Genomic DNA, 16,786 nt, shown 5'->3' with positions numbered 1-16,786 from the left:
CTTTGGGTTTCTTGTGTTGTTTTGTCTCCTCTTTTAAGTTATCATCATAAAATGGCACAACTATACAACTAAGGAATACTTTAAAAGTTACTTTTCCTGGCCCTGTAGTTAGGGTTAGGAACTGCAGTGCTCTAGTGCATGGATACAGACTATCTACAGAGTCAGGGAGTGATAGGTCTGTTCATGATGGCTCAGACAACAGCCAGCCCTTAGTGATAGGACTTGAGACCAACTCTCCAGCTTCTTCTCTGACACCAGTTTAGCTGGCTCCTCTAATTGGTTTGCTGCTCTTCAGCTACACTGTGAAGACTTGGTTGAATCTGTCTCTACCTCACTTCCAGAGGTAAAGCCTTCACAGTTCCTTCGAAGAGTCTCACTTTTAGTTCTACTTTGAACCACGTGTACCCTACCAGTAAGGAGGTCTAAGCTGCTCCAACCTTAGACCATGTGGCTTATGTAAGCCATCCTTGTGTATTTATACAAATAATTTAAAAACATTTACCATCTTTGGAACCAAGGTTATACTGCCTGTCTTTTCTTATTCCTGTATGGAAAAGCATATAAATCTGACCTTTGAAGAGTTTCTAGGTAAACCATTTTTAACTTACCAAACTTTTTCCTTTTTAACCAAAAGCCAGCACTTAACTGGGTTGCCCAGGGACAGTGGGGTGGAGCCAGTGTCAGAACTTGGCGTCTCATATTTGTCAGAACTTGATGCCAAAATCTATGCCCAGTGCCACTACACCAGTCACAGTCCCCTAGAGCACCCTCTGTTGGAACCCTCTTTCCCGTCATTGCCCGAACTTTCCCCATCTGAAATCCCAGAATCCCTCTTCAACTCCAACAGATCATTCCATCCCTGTCCAGTTCTTACTTGTGCCATGGGCCCCATAGCATTTAGGACTCTCCTCAGTCTGTAACTCTGACTCTACCATAACTCCTTCTCTCCAGGCTGCACCCCTTACCTACCCTACTTCATGCCTTCATTGAGTATTTAGGAAGCTCAACACTCAGCTGATGTAAGGGTGATTCCTTATCCACCAGGCCTCATAAAGTCTTAGACTCAGAACTTAGTGCAAGTAACTTGTCTCGCTATAGAGTAATTCTACATGGCAAAGCTAATTTTTGAACCTGGGACAAACACACACCTGCCTGCTTTGAACTACATTTCATTTCTGATCCATTTGATCTTCCACAAGTTGAACTGTAGCATACATCATACAACTCAACCCTTGTCCCTTGAACTGGCAGTGAGTATCCCTTACAGATCCTAAAACCCTATTGCTTGGGTCTTGGACACCACTATGATAGGGAACCAGTTACTGTTGGACTCTGATTCCCATCTCTCCTGTGGATGATGGGACTTGGAGTACAACAACATCTGGAGAGCTGCAGATTTCCCATTCCTGCTCTACATGATGCTACATTCCATTTAACATGTCAGTATATACATCTTTTTTTACAAAGACACCATATGTCAATAGTATTTCCTCCAACAAAGAAAACTGACCACAAAAATTATTCCTTGAACTTTTCAGTGCTGCGGAAGAGGAAGTAAAGTTGTATATCACTGTATTGATTGTTCTGTATATGAGTAGGCATCAAAGCATCAGAATTATACAGAAGTACATTCAGGGTCACAAACTGCAAGTCCACTTTGAAAATTAAAAAAAAGAAGAAGAAATAGCTTTCCCCTGCTTCTTATTCTCCTTCCCTCAATATCCTTGAAGACAGCCTTGAAATGAAAGAGAGGTATTTTCAAAGTACAGTTTGGCATGATTCCAGTTCTAAATAATAGACTTGATTATAAGGTTCAGAACCAAGATCAATGAAGTTCCTTGAAGCTAACCTCAGCTTCAGAAATACAGTCTTGGATACTGTGGCTTGATTAGATCTACATATTTTTTTCCCCAACGTAGCCACCTCTGTAGAATTTAATTTGGTAACGAAAGGTGACAAAGGGGGGGGGGGATCTTATAAAATGACATTCTGAATTGTAAAATGGCCTGTTGACAAGATCCTGTTTTTAAAAGTCCATTATCAAATATTGTTTTCTTGTTTTCCTTTTTCACAACAAATATGTTTTGGCGAGTGCACACACACCACCCCCAGATTTAGTGAATCCAATAAAGACCAATTTGTTAAGTCATTCTGAGTGGCTTTGAATGTCTGATGGAAAGATGGAAGTAGATAACAGGCATAAATCTTTGTCTTTGGAATTTTTCATTACTTTTTTTTTTTTACTATTATTTATACTATGGGAAAATTATAGTCTAAATCATCTGGTGGGCAATAGGTTGGGGAAGGGAGATAATGACTAGCTGAAAATTGCCCCATGAGCTTCATGGTTGTGCAGGATTTTTAACCTTGTAATCTCTGTTCAAAAACCAGCACCCTGTCTGCTACTGCATGCTCTCCTCTAGATGCACTTTATCGTTTTATTTAGATATTTTAACATTGCGGCTCAAGGCAACAATTTGTAGGCACTGGTGAACCAGTGTATTCCCAGTCCATGTCACTTTCATGTGTTCATCCATAAGTCTGTTCCATTTTGTTTACACATAAATCCATTTTTAAAAAATCACATATGTGTACAGAAATATTTTAAATACATCTAAATATGTATTCTAAGCATATTCTCTTTCAAAATAAACATATCTAAATGGACTTTCAGAATTCAAATTATTATTATTATTATTATTATTATTATTATTATTATTATTAACATTTGTAAAAGTCAGTGAATAACTGAGCTCCAATCTGTACATTACTCGAAGAGGTATAGATCAAGTCAGTTATGCAAAGAGCAATCCCTCAAGCATTTTCAACCATATGTGTAAATAGTCCCTGATGTAACTCCATCCTTCTTCTTTTTTTGTTTTTTTTTTCTGTGACTCTAAGGCTATACACATCTATGGTTTTCCTTTTGTGACATTGCTTCTAAGCATAGCTCTCTGGGGGGTTGTTAAAAATAAGTATGGCCTCTTTGCTAAATGGAAGGATGCTCAGAAAGTATTTCTAAGTAATATTGAAATAAGAAAAAAGAAGGCTCTTATTTGTAAGTAGGAGCTACAACATACATACATACATATATATGTTTAGAAGTGGAAGCTAAAATTTTATATATCAATAACATGTGAAAGTGGAAAATGTGAACTCTGGAATGTTGGGGTTAAATGAAAAGGACAAGTCAGCAAACAAGCCAGCAATGAGGGAGTCAGAGCTGAAGAATCTCTTCTCTAGTCCAACTTATACCCAAGAAGAAGATTCCATTCCTTTTCAAAAATTTAGCAGGTAGAGGTATGTAATTTGCTTAAAGCTGTTTTAATGCTATGTTTTACATTGCTGAAATCTACCTTGGTGAAGGGCAGGTAATAATAATAATAATAATAATAATAATAATAATAATAATAATAATAATGTAGTTTTTAGGGAGAGCCAAATTGGTGCCTTGCAGATGTTCCTGGACTCCCACCAACCCTGACCACTGTTCCCTATTGTCTGGGGTTCAGAGTTTATCACATCTGGAGAATACCACATTTGCTATCCCTGTTGTGTTTGTTCACTTGTTTGTTTTGGACTGATGTAACCTTGACAGTCCCAAAGTTGTGATCTAACAGGTTTACATATTGGAGAGGCTATCTCTCGGATAAGCTGGTCAGGAGTTCTTAATGGCTTAATATACTAAAAGCAGTACTTTGCAGATGCTGCTGTAGCTAATAGGAATCCAGTGCAGTTCCCTCAGCAGAAGTGTAATAAGTATGCAGTAGTGAATACCACTTAATGTCCTTGCTGCAGTGTTCTGTACCAGTTGCAGCTTCTTGACCAGTCTCAAGGGAAATCCCACATAGAGTATGCTATAGTAGTCTAATTGTGCACTTACAATTGCATGAATCACAATGCCCAAGATATTCCTGCCCAAGAAAGGGCAGAGTTGGTGTACCAACTTCAGTTAATAATAAGAGCTCCTTGCCATGGAGGTTACCTAAGTCTCCAATGACAGAGATGGATCTAAGATAACTACAAAACTATGTACCTGTTCCATCAGAGGAAGCCCAATCCAATTAAAAACAAGTAGACTACCCACACCCCAGACTTGGGAATCATTCTCCTACAAAAACCCACCAGACTGCATTTGCCAGAGTGGTATAACAGTTAATCCCTCTCCCAAGGGAGCTCTAGAAATCAAAGCTCTGTGAGACGAACAGGGGCCTCCTAACAATGCTCAGTATTCCTAACAATTCTTGGCACTGTTAACACACTACAGTTCCCAGGATTCTTTGGGGGAAGTCATGACTGTTAAAGAGAAATTATACTTCTTTAAATGCATAGTGCAGATGGGGCATTAGTATATTACAGTGATCCCAGAACAACCCAATGAGCTGGATTAGATTGAATCAAGAGTTCAGGTTAAACTGGGGTAAGTCGACCACTGGCTTTTGGTATTACAATACCAAATCAGATATGTATGATTCTTGCAGTTTCTGCCTAGCCAAGCAATGAGAAGATACAAAACAACAGCAACAACATAGAGTTCGTGTAAGAGTCTGGCACATTTCTGCAACACTTTATATTAGGGTTAATCAGCTGATAAAAATCAATGCGGCTGATCATCTGATTAGCTGAACCAAATTGTAATTAGTTTGTAATTAAGATCATTTGTAAGCATACCTCATGTGTGTAATTCCTAAATTAGTTTTATATAACACGGAGCAGATTGAGATGACTTGACTGTGCTCTCTTGTGCAAATTTTGAGTTTTGCTGCTTTTAAAAATCTGTCTCAGTGCTTTCTTCTCATTTCCAAATTATATAATGGGGTTATCTAAGGCCTCCTCTATATTCTTAAAGCGAAGTCATCCCGCTCTTCAGATTGGCCCAGTGGCAGCTGGAATAAAGTCAGGGAAGTTACATAGTGTTTGTAGAAACCTTAACTGGATTTCTGGCCACCTGATTTCAGCAAACTGGACATTTTGGTCCCTATCTATACAGGAAAAAATGTTCCGCCTCTTCAAAAAGACACTAAGAAAGTGAGATGTGATTGAAGTCAATGGGAACTGAGTCCCTTTGAAGGACATGAAACACTCTGAAACATCTCAGCCTTCAATTTAATTCCACCTGACATAAACATGATTACCTTTTCTTTCTTTTTTTTGAAATTAAAGCAAATCTGTTGTTTTGTCTGTGCTCATACACTTCAATTTAAAATAATCTCTGGGGTGTTAATTCTGTGGTGTCTTGTATTCAGTCATTATATGCTTGTAGAAAATCTTATTTAGCAGAAGGCTATCTTGTAATGATTTCAACAAGAGCTTTTGCATTACACATTCATCAGTTCAATGAAAGCTCTTGATCCTTCTCCATAAAGCATGCAATCTTTGTTTAGGGACTACATACCTTTATGGAAAAGGCTACTTCCAAATGCCTCCTTCATACCTTCTCAAAGTATACGCTTGTTTTTTTTGGGGGGTGCTGCTTTCCCCTTGAGGTGTGTGTGTTCAGAGCAACATCTGGAAAGGAGCACCTTTTTTGCATACACCTGTAGGTATGCTATGTGATTGGTATACACACATACAGCATCATATAGGAATCCTGGTCATATGCAACCCCTATGCATGGATACATTCTACCATTTCTTTTCAGATGTCACTCCGAATGTACAATCTGGCAAAGAGCTGGGCCAGCGGCACATGCAAAGTTAAAAGGTGAGGGGTGGGGCATGGTCCCAATCCTCTCTTCAGCCATGCAGGGCTTATCTACACTTATATTTTGCCCTACTCTTTTGATGCACAGGTCCACTCTTAAAATCTCTGCATCCAAGCATCCCCCCTTTTCTTTTTTGCCATGAGCTTTCCCCACAAAAACCTGCTCTTTAGCACCCATTCGGAGCAAAGGTTTTAAGCAAAGGTTTTAAGCAGATTGGTGCTTGCTCTGATTTAGCTTTAAAGAGCAGGCTTTTGTGGAAGAAGCTCTGGAGGAAACATTAAGGGCACTTAGATACAGCACTTTACAGTGTGGACCATGCCTATAAAAAGCAGAAGAAAAGTAAGTGTGGATAAGCCGTCAGTGTACACATGAGAAGTTCTGAAAAGGTTTTGTCAGGCTGGCATGGAAGCTTCAGACATACTAGCCTGGGATTTTCACCCTTCTCCCAGATCCTTAATACTTCCACTTGTTCTCTGGTATCTTCCTCGTCTTCCTAGACATCATTGATCAGTAGATGTCAACCTTTTCTAGGCTAGAATTCAAAGTCTGCTACATAGGATGCAGTGTTCTTCTTCCTACACTTTCCCCCTCCCTGCCCCCCAAATTTCTGCCCTCTCCTTTCTCTTTCCTTATGTGAAACAACTATTTTTTAATTTTTGCTTGTGTCCTTGGTTTGACCCACATTAGTACTTAAGACTCCTGCCAGCCTAGCAGTTCGAAAGCACGTCAAAGTGCAAGTAGATAAATACTCCGCTCCGCTCCGGCGGGAAGGTAAACAGTGTTTCCGTGCACTGCTCTGGTTCGCCAGAAGCATGCTGGCCACATGACCCAGAAGCTGTACGCCAGCTCCCTTGGCTGATAAAGCAAGATGAGCGCCACAACCCCAGAGTCGGCTACGACTGGCCCTAATGGTCAGGGGTCCCTTTACCTTTACTTTGCTTAGTACTTAAGAATATAATTAGAACCCTGTTGTATTAGATCAGAAATTCATCTAGTCCAGAACTATATTTTGCATGGTGGCCAACCAGCTCTTTGTGAGGCAATCTCACATTTGAGCTCTTTATGAGACTCAGATGGATGCCATCTGGATCTCATGCTTTGTTTACAATTTGTCAGTAAGATGTAAAACATCATCTATTGTCACCTGCCACTGCTTGGCAATTGCCCACATACAAATACATAAGGTACTAAATGTAATTGCATTGTGAGAACTTTTTTCCAATTACAGTGGTACCTTGGTTTAAGAACAGCCCTGTTTACACACTATTCGGTATAAGAATTCCGCAAAACTGGAAGTAGCGTCAGTGGCGTAGCGTGGGTTGTCAGCACCCGGGGCAAGGCAAGTAATTTGCGCCCCCTAACCCATGGATTTGCACCCCCTAACCCGTGGATTTGCCCTATCCCCAGATGTTGCGCCCGGTGCGGCCGGCCCCCCCTGCACCCCCCACGCTACGCCACTGAGTAGCGTTCCAGTTAGCGAACTTTACCTCAGTCTACAAATGGAAGCAGAACAGTGGAAGGGCACTGGCGGCGGGAGGCCTTATTAGGGAAAGCACGCTTCGGTTTAAGAATGGCTTTGGTTTAAGAATGGACTTCCGGAACGGATTAAGTTCGTAAACCGAGATACCACTGTAGTTAGACATTGCTTACATCACACACTAGGTCCTTTTGCAGAGGGTGCTTTTTTCATATTGGCTCAAAACACTTCACTTGCATTCACCAAGTAATCTTTACAAAAATTCTGTAGACCAAGATGATGATTATGATGGATATACTGAAGCAAACAGTTCAGGCCTAGTAATATGGCCTCATTGTGAGTTAATGACTGAACAGAAATTTGAACTCAATATTGTTTGCTCATAGCTCATTCCGGTAACACTATACTACTGGCTATAGTATTTCCCTTGCCTAAGACTTCTGTATACCTACATACCTACATATAAATGAGCTACTTTAAAAGCTTCAATGGTATGTCATAATTGCTCAGTCTTAGTAAATGTTCGTCCTGAAATTACTGTGAACATATATTTAATAATCATTTATAAACCATATTATATATTTAATAATCATTTATAAACCAAATTTACCCAATACTGCACTGGAAAATCCTAACATAGCCTAGCACTTACAACTTTCTTTAAAAAATGGTGAACTTCTGTGCAAACCCAACAATGGGTGAAAAAATAGAAAAATGTCACTCAACTCAAATAAATATCCTTGGAATGCGATAGCAAATATGGTCACAGAGCACATTTCCTTAATTGAAAATTCAAATGATGGGTCAAGGCTAGTTTTCAATGAAACATTCAGCAATGCTGAGTGAAAAATCAATAGCTGTTTTATTATAGATTTCTTCCTCCAAGCCCCAGGCAAACACTCATTTTCCCCATCATAAGGTTTTTATATCCTTAACTCTAATGGTGAACCAGCCCTTCCGTCTTTAAGCCATTCTGCACAATAGGGGCAAGATGAATGGTGTGAGACTGTGCCCTATTTAGAAAGGCTGCTGATTATATCTCTGAAAATTGCAGCTCAAAATTCAGGTTGTGCCTCAGGCCATCACACATTGAAAGGCATCATCGCCTAGGGATGTAAGAAGGTAGCGATTTCTGTTCAAACCTGTACTTGTCATAATTAGTGCTGTTTCCATTCTGCTGCAATTCATTTCCCATCAAATACTACAATACTTGTCTAGCCGTCTGCTATTTAACATAAACATGAGCTACATAACATGAGCTACATAAGTTACTTAACCATTTGCATAACTTAACAATCATTTCAAGATAAAGGAAATGTCAAAACCGCTTTTTAAAAGTCATTAATTACATATCATATGTGGGCTTCAAAAAGCACAATAGTGATATTAATGAATACTGGTTGTATTTGCTTGACTGATTTCCATTCCTGACCACAGATGAGTATTTGAATTGCAACAATTTCTGCTTCCTTTTCCATTTTGTAGGAATTCTTTGATATTCTTCCCCTCTCCACAAAGCAGCAACACTTATAAGGCCAAATTGCAAATGTGCAAAAGTAGTATGTATTTGAAGTAGATCAGAATGATGGCAAACGTTCATAGCACATTAACCATATGCTAATATAAAATGATGGCAAAAATCTGATATGACATTAACAAATCAAAGCAATGCCGTAGTCAGTATATAGAAGATAAGCATAAATGCACATTTAAAAACCCCCACATAATTCTGCATGAACTCTTGGTGCATATGGTAATTCACATGGCCTATTCAATTATACACAACCTCTGCACAATTGCAATGTAGCCTTCTAAGTTTTCTTTTCATGTTTGTTCATAAGTGAACTCTCATTCTTTTCTGTCCTTACATTTTAGATTTCCCTCTAGCTTTCTGAAAGACAGAGGTGACCTGAACTGTCACTTTTTAAAATATGAAGGAGTAAGCTGCATTTAACTGACAAGGCGTAGTGTAGTTGATTAGTTCCATGCATGCAAAAGAAGGGTAGATCCACACTCAGCAGCGCCTTCAAGTGTTTTTGCACTAAAAATCCCATCATCCCTGACCACTGGTCCTGGTAGCTAAAGATGACAGTTGAACAACAGCTGCAGACAATGGCAACAGTGTAGGGAATTCCTACACTGACTTGCAGCAGCGATCCAGGGTTTCAGCCAAAGAGCTTTTCCCAGCCTACCTGGATATGCTAGAGACTGAATCAGAGACCTACAAGAACACACTATAGAATAAACAATATGTTCTTCTGAGTTTATTTTAGGTTTTGAATCGGCAATTATGAAATGTATGAGCTCTCACACACTTTCTCAAGGCTTTCACACACTTACCCTTCAGATATTAAGATTATCAGTAAATTCTTATACATTGTGGGGAATATCCTACATTTTTTAAAAAATATATATACACACACATAATCTGGGTATTGTCACTGTATGAAAAACAGTGGGGCCTAATTTGATCAGTAGAATGTTCGGTATCTGGTGGGCGGGGCTTGTGTGTTTTCCTCTGGAATCAGCCCCTCCCTCAAGTGTGTTTTCCTTTATGTTCAGTTAAGATTGCCAGTTATGAGGGACCAACTGCCTCGTATTGTTTCCTGCCTCAGACTTGTCTCATGTTGTTGTATTTAGTTTTTCTCATTATGTTGCTTTGTTACAGTATTATTATTATGTGAGCCACTTAATCATAATAACCTCCGATAATAGAATCAGATTTTAAAAGTAAGCTGAACTAATTTTCTTCAAAATATAAGTAAAATCAGCAGGTGTTTTTTTTAAAAAATAGGCATTATAAAATAGAATTCAATGTTAAAAATAAAATTACATGTTAGCAATACATGTCAATATTTGGGTAGTAGGGTTGCCTAAACATTCGTAGCAAGCACCAAAAAATGATATTGCAAAATTAAAGGTAAAGGACCCCTGACAGTTAAGTCCAGTCGCGAAGGATTCTGGGGTTGTGGTGTTCATCTTGCTTTACTGCCCGAGGGAGCCGACGTTTGTCCACAGACAGTTTTTCCGGGTCATGTGGCCAGCATGACTAAGCCGCTTCTGGCAAAACCAGAGCAGCACACGGAAACGCCATTTACCTTCCCGCCAGAGTGGTACCTATTTATCTACTTGCACTTTAACGTGCTTTCGAACTGCTAGGTTGGCAGTGAGCTGGGACCGAGCAACGGGAGCTCACTCCGTCTCAGGGATTCGAACCGCTGACCTTCTGATTGGCAAGCCCTAGGCTCAGTGGTTTAGACCACAGCGTCACCTGCATCGCTGATATTGCAAAAGCCTCTTCCTAATATCAATGGGCAGCAAGTTTCAGAGCATACATGCTGCCACACTGAAGGACTGATTCCTTGATGGTGCCACTTATAAGTATCAGTTCCACAGATCAAAGCAGTCAAACAACCGTATATGGGGTAGGCATGTATGATGAGTGAGCTGCATGCATAGAACAATAGAATCATAGAATTCTATAGTTGGAAAGGACCCCAAGTGTCATCTGGTTCAACCCCCTGAAATGCAGGAATATGCAGGTAGGACTGAACCCGTGACTTCAGCATTATCAGCACCATGCTCTAATCATCTGAGCTAAGATGGAGGTAGGTCAATATGATCCCCTGGGTGCTACCCAAACCAGCATCAAAAATCTAGATTTGAGAGGGTGGAAAAAGGGATGTGACATTCTGCCAATGTATGCATTCTTCACAAGCCTACAATCCCCCCCCCCAAATACTGTGAAATATATCCTACTGAAATCAATGGGCCTTACTTCCAAGTAAACATGATTAGGAACAGACTGTTAGTCTATAATCCTGACATTCCACAGCAGTCAACGAGATTTAGGTGCCCATACCCAACTGTTGGCACAAGAATTAATCTGAACACATTTTTTCTCCCGCTGGTCTGGCTGCTGTCTGGCTCAAAAAGCTTCAGGTTGATAATGTATATATTAAAAGTAAAGAGACTGTCACACACATTCAGGCATGCAGCCACAATGGGTTTGTAATTATATCCAGGAAATCCCTCTGAAGGCAGCTGGATGGTGCACTTTCTTTTTTTTAAAAGGAAAGGAGAAATTGGCCCACTTGAAATTAAATCACTACATTCTGAATATGTCCAAGAAAATATAATACAACGGCCCTGTAAGCCTTCCTCTCATATTAAATTTGCTGCTACTGGTGCCAACTGGATCAAACAAAAATTTGGAAAGGTGTACTCTAAAAGTAGCCAAATCCCATTCTCTCTTAATTACGAGGCTTGCATGTTGGGATGCTGTACTAAATCATTCTCGCCCAGATGTACTATAATTATACTGGTGAATTAGCCTTATGCTGAGTAACATCATGTACCATAGGTAATAATCAGTCCCCTGAGCTCATCCATTCTACTCATTTGCTCCCTTATGTTCATGAGAAAGGGCTATCTTTGGATTGTTAATTATTTTTTTCTTTTTTTCTTTTTTTAGGAAACTCCTGGTTCTCTTACAGGAAACACACACACAGTTCTTTTCAGAGCTGAGAAATAGGTAGCCAGGAGCTGTGAACATGGAGCTAGAAGTCACTGCCAATGAAGATTAGTATTTCTGGGGCAAGTTGCAACCTGAATAGGATACATCGAAACCCTTCTAGCTGAGGATAGCCAATGGTCTGGGTGGAGGAAGTCATTCTGTGATGCAGCAACCCATTACCAGCAATGAGTCACCACACATGGCACCTGCACAGAGACATTTCCCCATTTCCAACATTCTGTGAAACTTTCCCAAGATTACATCACACTCACATATGACCAAGAAATGGAGCTGGGGATGGAGCTATGCAGACAACAGAACATGAAAAATCAAGCACTATATTTGAGGATAGCATTGATACTGGCTGTTGTGTCCTAACATCAAGCAAAATTCTACTGGGCACGGTGGGGCACCAAGATATGCGGGCCAGATTTGTATCACCTTGGAGTATTCCAAATGACCAACTTTCTCTGAAGAAGCTGGAGGCTGACTGGCTGCCCGCTTTTCATAACATGAACCGGGCACATTTTTAGAAGGACGGCTGCAGTAGATTTGCCAGATGGACAGGGTGCACCCATTTCTCCCACCTACTCCATTCACTATTGAAAAATGGCAAAGTGGGTGAAATTTGCAGGCCTCTCCACAGTGGATAAAACCTGCTAAATGGCTAGCCTAGAGTTTTGTGGGTATTTGACCTGCAAATTGTAAACATAAGAGAAGTGCCTTTAAGTAAAACAAGAACAACTTTCAAACTGCAGACAAATAGGACCAGGGCCATATATCCTAGTCACATTTAAATATGTTTTTGGGTGGAAATAGCTACAAAGGGATGAACTTCATTGGTTAAATAATTTCCTCTGATTACAAGCTAGACCTGTAACTTGTGAAATGGTTCCCCATTCTAGTATCTTCCCAAAGCACAGAGACATAAATTTCACTCTTGCAAATCTTTCATTCTCCTCCCCCCCCCCAAGTGCTGGGATTGGAAAATACTGGTAAATTATTTCCCTATGATTACAAGCTAGACCTGTTAGTCACAAAGGAGTCTCTCCCCTCACCCCACAATCCTTGCATTTACCTTTAGAGGGAGACTTGAGTTTCAAACTTAAATTATCTGAATCTAATGAATACCCTTATTATTTTTATCTAGTATAGAGGGGGAAACCAATTGGTTTCACTCTGAAAAAGTGTAACAAAACTGTAGCACACAGACACACCTCAAACTGGGCAGAATGTGACAGTCCTCAGAGACCAACTCCCCCTCCCCCCTCAATCTGCTAAGTCTTTAGGGCTCATTGGCACAAATTCCAATTACTTTATTTTGAATAGAACTGTAAACACACTTGAATGATAAACAGATATGCTTACCCTATGGAAATATATGGAGCAGCCCACACATGGTATAGTTCTACTGCATGGATGAGAAAAACACCTGTGGCATCTCTGAACTAGGTCATTTATATGTATGTGGGTGCACCCCTAATTTCAAGTCTTTGTGTATGTATTTTATAAAGAAAATATATATTGCTCCTAGCAAAAGAGATATAGACATATATTAAAACAGTCTGACATTCATTTTCTAAGCCTTTAGAATATCGCAGGGTTTCTGACACAGCACCTGTCAGAATATAAATATCAAAACTAGTGATCAAAAATTGCTTCTTTTTTCAACAGAGCATTAACAATATATCATAATGGGAGGAACACTTTTATAATCAAGCATCATATTCAGTTCAGGTGCTTTTTCTGCTACAGTGTCAGGAGCTGGAGTCAGGTGTAGGTCAGCAATAAAACATCCGAAACCAGTGAAGTTAATGCTTTATTCAAAGAAACAAAACAGCTCAGTCCTAGTGGTCACAGCAACCTTTCTCAGTAGGTTTTGCCCCAATGAAGCAGTTGCGAGGACTGAAGTTCCCTGCCTTCCCACCACTCTCTAAGGCTCCCCCCCCCCAGGTTCCTTCCCCAGCAGCCTAAAGCTCCTTCTTGTTGCTCTGCCACCTTCATTTCTTTGCATGTTCTGGAAGACTGGGGGGAGGGAGCTGGTCACAGCTGGAGGAGGAGACTCCCTGGATTCTTCAGCAGCCTGCCTCCACTCTGCCTTTTCATCTCTCTCTGCTTCTGCCTCTGAATCTGGACTGCTCTCTGCCACAGCCTCTTCCTGCTCACTAAACCCTGTTACTGCTTCAGTTTCTGACACCTCCTCCTGCCAGTCTTCTGCATCTTCTCCATCTGACACCCCTCCCCATTGCTGTCCCACCACCAATCTCATGGCTCTGAACCTTCTTCCCCTGGGGATTCCCCAGCTGGTGCCTCTCACCACTCCTCTGCATCCTTACCTTATATCTATCATCTATCTATCTATCTATATCTATATCTATATCATCTATATCTATATCATCTATATCTATATCATCTATATCGATATCTATATCTATATCTATATCATCTATATCTATATCTATATCTATATCATCTATATCTATATCTATATCTATATCTATATCTATATCTATATCATCTATATATCTATATCTATATCTATCTATAAATACACAGATACAGATACATTATTCTTTGGAGTTCATATTTAATTAAATAAGAGGCAATGAGTTTCTGACTTGTTACAGCTTTACTAAATATAATGTCCCCGTGATGTTTTATTTTATTTTTGTTTTAGCAATGAACGACCCTCAGAAAGCATGATGATAACCTTCCCCTCCATATTCCATGAAGTTCAATATTTGAAACGATGTCCTCAAGTGGCCCCAACTAATCACTTGGCTACATTCTCCACTTGAGCTTTTATTCTCATTTCCCGCTAGTCTGCATTATTGAAAGAATTTGAACATAACCAAGAAATTACAACTCTCACTACTTCAGTTGTCCCCAACTATCATCTAAGTTGTATAAATATTCCATGACAAAATGATACGATAAATTCACCATGAGAAAACTCAAGATTCTTCCAAAATTCTCATTCATATTGGTTCCCAAAGTTTGGCATTAATCATTTGTTGACCTTCATGCTGCACTGCAACCAGTATAGTGGATATGGTCTATCGTTCCATATTATCTTCCAAATTTTGTCCAGAGCTCTGTGCTAGAGTAGTTTGCAAGTACATCAGTTATTTTAGTTTATTGTTGTCTTTTCACCACCAACACCACAAACTGACCTTCTGATGTTCCAAGGGCACTGATAAAGCACTGCAAAGAAAGCAACTTTGCTGCAGCTGTTTTTCAAAAGGAGCAAAGATACAGAGACTAATATGAGCTATAATTGACCACAACCCTTATTAATTTTAGCTTACCAGAGTTTGGGGGACCATGGGACAGAAATCCAATCATTAGACTGTCTGCCGGCCAATACTGCCCCCAGCCCTTATGCTGTGCAACCTTTAGGGAGTTGTCCGATTCTTAGGCCCACCATGCAATGGCAGACCCTCCAAGTGTCCCTATTTTCCATGGACATCTCTGATTTAGAGAAGTCATCTCGGTTTCTGATTTGATCCCAGAAGGCCCCACTTTTCCTTGGGATGTTCCTATTTTCACTAGAGAATTTTTTGAGGGTATGGAATGGCTACTCCTGTGGGCCTTGCAAGCAACCAGGGTGTGTGGTGGCTGATACCAGCCTTTCACACTGGGGCTGAGGACATACTGTGGCACTCCCAAGAGCCCCCAGTGGGGTTCCTCCAATGAAGTATGGCTTCTGCCCAACACCTGCAGCATGATACCTGGAAGAACTTTGTCAGGGATGCTAGTTTCCAAGGCAATGGCTTTTCCCCTTGAAGGCTTCCATTTTTCAATAAAGAGGAGGAACCTTTGCATGTGATCTGGCCCTAAAAGCACAAAAGCCTTTAGCTACTTCTCAGATTTTTTTCTGAGGAAGTTCCTTACTTGGATCTTTTCTGCCTTGCTCTATCCTGCCATGGGCAGGATAGATTGTAGCAGTCTTTTGACCAGAATGCTCAAATGAACCCAAATAAATTGAAGATCACAGCAAAATGCACATGTTCCAATTCAAGAATGAATTTTAGAAATCTTCCTTGTTAAACGAGAATTCAAGAGGAGTGAATACAAGGCACAGGGAACCCAGGGAACAAAGAGGAATAGCAAGGAGAAAATCCATTCATCCCCACACAAAACACATTAAATGTGAAATTTAGTTTATCAAACTGAACAAAGGCAAACTTGCCACAAATCTGTCAGCTATGAGCATGCCATCTGGGTTACTGCTGTGGCATTGATCCCAGCTCCGTCCTGCATGTGGAGGTGATGACTTAACTTCAATATTCAGCCTTTGCTTTCAAGAGGAGATAGATTCAGATTTATCCTCAGTTAACAAGAAATCTACCCAATAAGCCTGTAAAGTCTGCATCAGCCCTTTCAGCCAGCACTGACAATCGTAAATCCATATAGATAATCTCTACTATCAATCAATCAAATGTGAACTAATGTTAGATATGACAGAACTGGATTTTCAGTGAGCCTGTTGGCTTTGAGCAAGATTCAGTGGAGTAACTTAACTGGCATTGATACAATTTTGTCCTGAAGGTCAAGGCTGGTGGCCAATCTTTGCTATTTGTTCATGTCCTCAGTTGGAAACAGGTAGTAAAGACTGATTGACAGGTAAGAAATCTTACCAAAAGCACCCTCATAAGCCTGTAAACCTTACATCCGCTCTTTTAGCTAGCAATTGTGACCCAGGACCATGGTATCCTAGTCCCACCATTTTTCTAAGCCAGACAGACCAACTGACTCATTGGTAACAGAGGCAGAAGACTTGCCATCCAGCAACAAGAGGCAAAAAAGGCTGAGCTGTCCTCACAGCTTTGTTTCATGCGTCAGCACTAGGGATCCAGGCATAGTCTTCTAAACCACCAAGACTCTGATTCTCCTCATGGCCTACTTGCCTACTCAGCCTATGTGTAAACTGATCCAGAACACTGTGACCTATTATGCATTCTGTTAGACCCATTGCCTTCTTTCCCCTGATATTTTATTTATAATAAAAGTTTCACAACTAGTCGAGTCAATGTGTGATTGCCACCCTCAGAATTCAGGAATCCTCATATGCCCAGATTACATTGGG

General features: G+C 40.3%; 2 long non-coding RNA genes across 2 annotated transcripts in view; both read left to right on the top strand.

Moving 5' to 3' along the window:
* Positions 1–16,786, top strand: part of LOC309334101 — a 552,008-nt gene that overhangs the window by 209,832 nt on the left and 325,390 nt on the right. The window lies entirely within an intron of this gene.
* On the top strand, positions 9,732–13,272 carry LOC309334288. Its single transcript, XR_014152987.1, has 2 exons — positions 9,732–9,813; positions 11,656–13,272. It is a non-coding gene; the product is annotated as an uncharacterized lncRNA (long non-coding RNA).

This window comes from Podarcis erhardii, assembly GCF_964252035.2.
Source record: "Podarcis erhardii genome assembly, chromosome: Z".
NCBI classification, from domain to species: Eukaryota; Metazoa; Chordata; class Lepidosauria; order Squamata; family Lacertidae; genus Podarcis; species Podarcis erhardii.
The sequence above is the reverse complement of the archived record's forward strand: the minus strand, read 5'-3'. Positions and strand labels throughout refer to the sequence as shown.